Source organism: Pristiophorus japonicus, chromosome 1 (genome assembly GCF_044704955.1).
Source record: "Pristiophorus japonicus isolate sPriJap1 chromosome 1, sPriJap1.hap1, whole genome shotgun sequence".
Lineage (NCBI taxonomy): Eukaryota > Metazoa > Chordata > Chondrichthyes > Pristiophoridae > Pristiophorus > Pristiophorus japonicus.
Genome location: NC_091977.1, coordinates 133,680,922 through 133,690,581, shown reverse-complemented (window position 1 = coordinate 133,690,581; position 9,660 = coordinate 133,680,922).

Here is a 9,660-nt window from a genome sequence, read left to right as displayed (position 1 = left end):
TCCCTAGGGCCTGATGGTCTGCATCCCAGAGTACTTAAGGAGGTGGCCTTGGAAATAGCGGATGCATTGACAAATATTTTCCAACATTCCATAGACTCTGGATCAGTTCCTATGGAGTGGAGGGTAGCCAATGTAACCCCACTTTTTAAAAAAGGAGGGAGAGAGAAAACAGGGAATAATAGACTGGTCAGCCTGACATCAGTAGTGGGTAAAATGATGGAATCAATTATTAAGGATGTCATAGCAGCGCATTTGGAAAGAGGTGACATGATAGGTCCAAGTCAGCATGGATTTGTGAAAGGGAAATCATGCTTGACAAATCTTCTGGAATTTTTTGAGGATGTTTCCAGTAAAGTGGACAAGGGAGAACCAGTTGATGTGGTATATTTGGACTTTCAGAAGGCTTTCGACGCTCCCACACAAGAGATTAGTGTGCAAAGTTAAAGCAGATGGGATTGGGGGTAGTGTGCTGACGTGGATTGAGAACTGGTTGTCAAACAGGAAGCAAAGAGTAGGAGTAAATGGGTACTTTTCAGAATGGCAGACAGTGACTAGTGGGGTACCGCAAGGTTCTGTGCTGGGTCCCCAGCTGTTTACATTGTACATTAATGATTTAGACAAGGGGATTAAATGTAGTATCTCCAAATTTGCGCATGACACTAAGTTGGGTGGCTGTGTGAGCTGCGAGGAGGATGTTATGAGGCTACAGAGTGACTTGGATAGGTTAGGTGAGTGGGAAAATGCATGGCAGATGAAGTATAATGTGGATAAATATGAGGTTATCCACTTTGGTGGTCAAAACAGAGAGACAGACTATTATCTGAATGGTGACCGATTAGGAAAAAGGGAGGTGCAACAAGACCTGGGTGTCATGGTACATCAGTCATTGAAGGTTGGCATGCAGGTACAGCAGGCGGTTAAGAAAGCAAATGGCATGTTGGCCTTCATAGCGAGGGGATTTGAGTACAGGGGCAGGGAGCTGTTACTACAGTTGTACAGGGCCTTGGTGAGGCCACACCTGGAGTATTGTGTACAGTTTTGGTCTCCTAACTTGAGGAAGGACATTCTTGCTATTGAGGGAGTGCAGCGAAGGTTCACCAGACTGATTCCCGGGATGGCAGGACTGACATATCAAGAAAGACTGGATCAACTGGGCTTGTATTCACTGGAGTTCAGAAGAATGAGAGGGGATCTCATAGAAACGTTTAAAATTCTGACGGGTTTAGACAGGTTAGATGCAGAAAGAATGTTCCCAATGTTGGGGAAGTCCAGAACCAGGGGTCACAGTCTAAGGATAAGGGGTAAGCCATTTAGGACCGAGATGAGAAGAAACTTCTTCACCCAGAGAGTGGTGAACCTGTGGAATTCTCTACCACAGAAAGTTGTTGGGGCCTGTTAGCGTTAGTGTTTTCTCAGAAGAATCACTCAACACTCAGAGTCGGTTCCAACGCCTGGCGGCCTTTATTACGCTCAGCGGGAAGGAAAAACTCAGGACCGTATCCAGGTTTCTCTCCACCGAACAAAGGGTTACATGCACCTTTATATGTTTCACAACAGTTACAAAACAGTTTACTACAGCTACACAGCCCATCACGGCTGGACACAAGCCAATCACAACGATTATAGATTACATATAGGTTCTTTTAACCCAATAGAATTCCCCTATTATCCCGGGAACCATATGTTCGGTTATTGTCAGCTTGGGCTGATCGATGACTTTATAGGTTCTCTCCCTAGTTCTTTCATCTGGGAGAAATAATTGGTTTATAACCTTGTTTACAGGAGATGGTTTCCCTCTTATCTTTCTTCCTGGGGAATTAATTGGTTTATGACCTTGTTCACAGGAGATGGTTTCCTTCTTATCTCTGTCTTCCCGCATCCCAGGCATTCCTATAGTGGGCCTCACAGGGTTATTGCTTGGTCATTGAACGTTCAACAGTTCACAGCTTGACTACCTGATTTCCCATCATGCCTGGGCAGCCATTTTATGTGTGTGTCCATTTTAAGCTTATGTGAGTTTTAAATATATCTAGCAGGTGCCTAATGCTTAGTATTCTGGTATATTCTAAAGGTGCCTACCTCCTACAACAGGGCCAATTCACTAAATATATTCAAAAAGGAGTTAGATGTAGTCCTTACTACTCGGGGGATCAAGGGGTATGGTGAGAAAGCAGGAATGGGGTACTGAAGTTGCATGTTCAGCCATGAACCCATTGAATGGCAGTGCAGGCTTGAAGGGCCGAATGGCCTACTCCTGCACCTATTTTCTATGTTTCTATGTTTTTAACTGTTTTTTGTCGTAAAGAGCATATTTACCCAAACTAGCGGCCAGGGAGATCACCCATCGTCAATTTCACCACCTCGCACACATTTCGCCCACAATATTGCTCGCTCTAAAAACCACCCACAAAAAGTGGAACTAATCGGGACGAATCACGGCGTTATGGACGCCACGTTGTAGATCACATGTCGCACCCTTTAAAAGGCTGCTGTGCTTCAACCTCGGTGGAGTTCGGATGTACTGTGCAGGTCATTGGAGTTGATGTAAACATCTGTAAAAACATCTTGACTACACTGTGACCGATTGGAATTGAAGCGATGTGCTTGTTTGTGAGAAATCGATAGAAAATAGAGAACTACTGCAATGGGGCCTGTCCTTTCTCACCCTCTTTTGTTGACCAAAGATATGCAGCAGACTCGACATCGCCAAAGGAACGCTGCACTGCATTATGTTCCCAATGTACGAAGTGACAGACAGATGAGGAGGACCAGACATTACACCCCCCGCAAGTACAAGGAGAAGCATTCTTACCTCCATTTGCCCGATACCACCTGCCTTCGGAGACTGTACTTCCACAAAGAGCTTATCACTGAGGTATGCCAGCTGATAAGGGCAGATCTGCAGCCTGCCAGTACCATCAGAACTGCACTGTCCATCGAGGTCAAAGTCACCGCGGCACTGCCGTTCTACGCATCGGGTCCTTTTCAGGCCACAGCTGGCGACATTTGTGGACTTTCTCAGCATGCTACACATCACTGCAATAGACAGATCACTGAAGCCCTGTACACACACAGGAGGGACTTGATCAGATTCCTTATGAATAGGGAGGCACAGAATGAGAGGGCTCTAGGTTTCTCCAAAATAGCAAACTTCCCCAAGGTGTAGGGAACAATAGACTGTACGCACATCACGATGCGGGCACCTTTTCAGGATGCTGAGGTTTTCAGGAACCACAAGGGATTCCACTCCCTGAATGTTCAGCTGGTTGTTGACTACCAGCAAATTATACTGGTAGTGAATGCTCAATTTCCGGGCAGCATCCATGATGCGCACATCCTGCATGAGAACAGTGTATCTGACTTGTTTAACAATGAGCCACAAGGTCAATGCTGGATGCTTGGGGATAAAGGATATGGCCTTGCCACCTGGCTAATGACCCCACTGCAGGACAACCACACCAAGGCCGAGAGGCGATACAACAAGAGCCTCAGAGCAACTCGCAATATCGTTGAGAAAACCATTGGAGTGCTGAAGCAGCGCTTCAGATGCCTGGACCACTCAGGAGGCGAGCTCCAATACCACCCTGAGCAGGTAGCTCAATTCGTGGTAGTGTGCTCCATGTGCTACACAACATGGCTATCAGGAGGGGACAAGAATTGCCTGATGAGTCTGACAGTCCACGTCACCTGTGGAAGAGGAGGACGAGGAGACAGATGCTGACATCGGGCCAGACAATCAGGCTGACGCTGAAGCCATGCCCCTGCCCCCCTGTAAAACGCATGAAAGGGCCCATGGTGGCATGATACCTGCAAGAGCCTTACGTCAGATACTTATCAATGATCGCTTTGCCTGAAAGAATGTTGGTGTTATTTACAAGGCTGACACATTGCTGGGTGTGCAGGTCATACATCAAATGATGGGCATCACCTTGCTGATAGTTAAAGTTTAAGTTGATTGAAGTTAAGTGTGATTATACCCTTTGATGTTAAGGAATTACCAGCGTGTAATGGTGCAGCTATCTGAGCCAATGTTCTTGCTATTGAGGGAGTGCAGCGAATGTTCACCAGACTGATTCCAGGAATGGCTGGACTGACATATGAGGAGAGACTGGATCAACTGGGCCTTTATACACTGGAGTTTAGAAGGATGAGAGGGGATCTCATTGAAACGTATAAGATTCTGACGGGACGGGACACGTTAGATGCGGGAAGAATGTTCCCGATGTTGGGGAAGCCCAGAACCAGAGGACACAGTCTTAGGATAAGGGGTAGGCCATCTAGGACTGAGATGAGGAGGAACTTTTTCACTCTGTGAGTTGTTAACCTGTGGAATTCCCTGCCGCAGAGAGTCGTTGATGCCAGTTCATTGGATCTATTCAAGAGGGAATTAGATATAGTCCTTATGGCTAAAGGGATCAAGGGATATGGAGAGAAAGCGGGAAAGGGGTATTGAGGTGAATGATCAGCCATGATCATATTGAATGGTGGTGCAGGCTCGAAGGGCAGAATTGCCTACTCCTGCACCTATTTTCTATGTTTCTATGTTATTGTGCTGCAAGGTTTTGTTAAATAAAAAACATTTAAACCGAACATTAGTCTGAAATCATCAGTATTTCTGTACAAACCAACCCTTGCCCCCCACCCCCCCTGCTTCTCCTCCCCACCTCTATCCTCTATCCCTTCCCCTCCTGACTGTAAGCTACCTGGCCGAGGAGGTCCTCAGGTGATGCTTCATTGTGGGGGGGTGGGGGGGTTGGGGGGAGGTGATGGCAGAAGCGCTGCTTGGACGGATATGGGAGAGGACGGTCCCGAGGTGGGCCATAAGCGAGATGTTACTGCTGGCTCTCATGTGTGGTTTGCAATGGGGGTGCGGCACCTTGGGGTGCAGTGCGGCGCTCCGGGACCACTGGGAGCCCTCTGCCACCAGTGTTCCTGGCTACCAGCTCCAGGGCCTCCTCCATCTCTTCCATTTTATGTTATTTGTTGGACAAAAACTCTGTGCCAACTATGTTCTTGGTGATTAGTTGGCTTTTTGCTGCTAGTGAATCTCTGTCGTTCCTCCCACAACAGCCAAACAAGCACACACCACAGCCACACACGCTTTCAGTGCCTCTGAGCTCCCTCTCTCTCTGTCTCCTCTCCTCCGCATATCATGGTGACCCTTGACCTCCAGAATTGCAGGAATAGAACGTTGCCATGCCGTTGTTAAGGACGGCCACCCTTTACGGCAGAAGGTCAGAAAAATTTAACGCTACCGCCCATTTAATATCGCTCGCGGTAACACCCATTTCAAAAATGTAAACTAGGTGTTTTGAGAATGGGTGAGAAACCGGCGATCTGAAAACCTTTTTTTTTTAACATACATGCCGGAAATAGCGCCCATTTTTGGGCGCTAAGCTCAAAATTGGAGGTTCTAGCCCCAAGACAGAAATTACAGTCTCTGTCACAGGTGGGACAATCGTTGAAGGAAAGGGTGGGTGGGGAGTCTGGTTTGCCGCACACTCCTTCCGCTGCTCTCGGCGACGAGACTCGAGGTGCTCAGCACCCTCCCTGATGCTCTTCTTCCACTTAGGGTGTTTGGCCAGGGACTCCCAGGGTGTCAGTGGGGATGTTGCATTTTATCAAGGAGGCTTTGAGGGTGTCCTTGAAATGTTTCCTCTGCCCACCTGGGGCTCGCTTGCCATGTAGGAGTTCCAAGTAGAGTGCTTGCTTTAGGAGTCTTGTGTCATGGCATGTGGCCCACCCAGTGGAGCTGGTCGAGTGTGGTCAGTGCTTCGATGCTGGGGATGTTGGCCTGATGAAGAACACTAACGTTGGTGCGCCTGTTCTCCCAGGGGATTTGCGGGATCTTGTAAGGACATCGTTGTTGGTATTTCTCCAATGATTTGAGGTGTCTACTCTATATTGTCCATGTCTCTGAGCCATACAGGAGGGCGGGTATCACTACAGCCCTGTAGACCATGAGCTTGTTGTCAGATTTGAAGGCCTGATCTTCAAACACTCTCTTCCTTAGGTGGCTGAAGGCTGTGCTGGTGCACTGGAGGCGGTGTGGAACCTCGTTGTCGATGTCTGCCCTTGTTGAAAGTAGGCTCCCAAGGTATGGAAAGTGGTCCATGTTGTCCAGGGCCGCACTGTGGATCTTGATGACTGGGGGTAGTGCTGTGTGGCGGGGTCAGGTTGATGGAGGACCTTTGTCTTACAGATGTTTAGTGTAAGGCCCATGCTTTCGTATGCCTTGGTGAAGATGTTGACGATGACTTGGAGTTCAGCCTCTGAATGTGCGCAGATGCAAGCATCATCCACATACTCTAGTTTGACAGCAGAGGAGGTCTTGGATCACTCATACACTTATATAGACACACATTGAAATATACACACTGAAATATATACAACTCACTGAAATATACACTCACACACATTTTGGGCTAGATTTTACACTTTTATGCAGATCACCCAAAAATAGGCGTTATTTGCGGTGTGGGCAGTAAAAATGGGTTTTCAGATCGCCGGCTTGTCGCCCATTCTCAAAGCCCCTAGACTCCATTTTTTAAATTGGGCGAGCGATATGAAATTGGCATTAGCGTTAAATCTCTCTAACCTTCTGCCATGAAACGTTGCCGACCTTAGCAATGGCATGGCAATGCTCGATTTCCGCGATTCAGGAGGTCAAGGGTCATCATGACATGCGCATAAGAGACAGAGAGCGAGGGCGCTGAGAGGGAGTGAAGGTGTATGTGGGTGTGGTGTGGCTGCTTTTGGAGGAAGGAGGGAGAGTTTCGAGCTTTAGAGCAAATAGGGAAACAAAAATTAGCTGTTACCAGCCAGATATTTTCCCGAATTTGGTGCCTATAATGGAGGAAGAGGAGGAGGCGACACAGCACGTTGTGGAGACTGACGCTGGAGAGAGCAGTGAGCCGGGAGAGGAGCACATTGGAGGGCGCAAAAGAGCGAGGAGGTTCTCAGACGAAGCAAATGCCTCCCTCTTGCAAGAGGTCGAGTCAGGCTGGGGTGGCTTGACACAGGGAGGGCTTGGGAGGCCCACCCCAAAGACCTACCAGAAAATATGGGCCGAGATAGCAGAGGTGGTCTCGTCGGCGACCAATGAGGTGTGTGTGGGCAACCAATGCCGCAAGCAATGGAACGACCTTGTCGGATCCACAAGAGTAATATTATATTGATTTACATGTACTTATATCTTTATATAATTTGATTGAGTCATGAGTGACTATCATCGGATGTGAGGTGTTTCACTTTTACCAGGAATGTTGTACTCAAAGCCTGCAGTCACGGTGCACGTCTTTAAGTAAAGAATGATAATTATCATAACAATCATGATTACATCTGTCGGGTTATGTGTTGTATCAGTCTCTGTGACAGTACCTAGCAATGATATCATGCAATGATCTCATGCCATGTCGTCCTGTCATCTTTTACAGAAGAAGCTATGGACGATTAGGGCCGCGCAGAGGCGAACAGCTGGGGAGCCACCAGTCACCAGCGACATCACTGACATTGAGGAGCGGGTGCTCACACTCGTGGGGAGGCACCCCCGGATGGCCATGCAAGCAGCTGCAGACCCTGAAGTGATGCCATGTGAGTAATGTATGCACCATTGTGTGATCTAAATTCAATTGATGCCACCCCCACTCATATCCAAACAATAATATGATAGATGGTTTCTAAAATTGTCCTATAAATAATGCTGGCCTAATGAAAATCATTGCAATGCACAATGTGTTGATGGTCATGAAATGTGATGTTTGTGATGATTTTGACAGCAGTGGTACTTTTGTCGTGCATATGCTGTGTGTAGCGCTGGACTCACCTTGTGACCCGAGCACCCACTTCTCCTCTAATAACCTCATTTGTGTTTTGCAGCTCAGCCAGCAGCGTATCCCAAGGCAAGACCACAGAGGCCAGAAGGTGGGGGCGCGGGGCCGGACTCGGCGGACGATCCTACATCTGGTGCTGAGGAGCTCCGATTCTCGCCCGTCAATCCGCTGGGTCTGTTCTCTACGGATGAGAGCGCGGACTTTGAGGAAGCTGCATCGCCAGGCTCCAGAAGGCATTCCACTCCAAGGCCATCTAGTGTTCCTCCGGTCATTCCTGCCTCCACTCTGGAGGTACCGGGCCCAAGTACCTCGCAACAGGGTACCCCATTTGTCCCCAGGATGGCGCCGACCTCGCGGAGGTTTCGTGGACGTGGCAGGTCTGGTCCACGAGCGCCAGATGAGAGCGGAGAGATGGTACAGTTGTCCAGGAGGACTGTAGACATAGGTGGCCAGATCCTCACTGCATTGGAGGGCATATCCCGACAGCTGGCCAGCATCTCCGGCAACATGATGGAGTATGTTCCGCGGATGGCGGAGGCCCTGGAGGCGATAGCCAGGAACACTGCTGGCACAGGTTTCCCAGTGGTCCCGGAGCGCGGCACTCCACCCTTAGGTTCCGCACCACCAGTGCCAACAACAGATGAGAGGCAGGACCAAGATCCTGCTTCTGGATCTGAAAATGTTCCCACCTTGGCAGCCCCCACTCCTGCGGAACCACCGGCTCTGCCTTCATCCCTCCAATGAGGCACTGCCTGAGGAGCTCCTCGGCCAGGCGGCGTGGAGTGAGAGGGGAAGTGGTAGAGGTGGGGAGAAGGGGAAGGAAAGGAAAGTGAGGTGCATGTCTGCAGGTGATGGCTTTGTATATCTCCATCTTGGTGTATGCAATTTGTTGTAATGTATGGGGGGAGGGGGCCATCCTCCTGCTTTGCATTTGTATTCTGTGTTGCTGGATATGTTGACCATTTGATTGATGCCAATGGTCGAAAAAGTTGGGTGGGGGTGGGGTGTTTTTGTCCGTGATACTTATGATTTCAGACCAATGGTCATATCAAACGTTTTTTTATTCAACATAACCTTGTTGCGCATTGTCTCAGATAGCTGGTTACACACTGGTGATTCCTTAACATGAAAGGATATAATTAAACTTAACTTGAATCAACTTAAACTTTAACTGGCACCAAGGTGATGCCCACCATTGATGTCTAAGCTGCACACACACAGCAGTGTGTCAGCTTTGTCAATTACAGCAATTCTTTCAGGCAAATCGCTCATTTATCAGCTCCTGACGTAAGAGTCTTGCAGCTATGTAGCCATCATGGGTCCTTTCCTGTGATCTAGAGGGGGGCGTGGGCATGGTTGCATCGTCAGCCTGATTGTCTGGCCTGAGCTCGGCATCCAGCCCCTCACCCTCCTCATCCTCTCTCTCCTGAGGTGGACCATCAGTCCCTTCTGCCAATTCCTGCTAGCCAGGTTGTGCAGCATGGAGCACATTCCATAAATTTAGCTACTTGCTCAGGGTTGTATTGTAGCTCCCCTCTTGAGTGCTCCAGGGATCTAAAGCACTGCTTAAGCACACTAATTGTTTTCTAGACCGCATTATGTGTGGCTCTATGGCTCTTGTATCGCTTCTCGGCCTCAGTGTGGGTGTCACGCAGAGGGGTCATCAGCAGGTGGCTAGGCCATATTGGTTGTCACCAAGCATCCAGCATTGTTGTTGTGGCTGACTCTTAAACATGTCAGAGACAGCGCTCTCATGCAGGATGTGATCTCATCGAAGCTGCCCTGACATTTGGCATTCACTGCCATTATTATCTGGTTGTGGTCGATA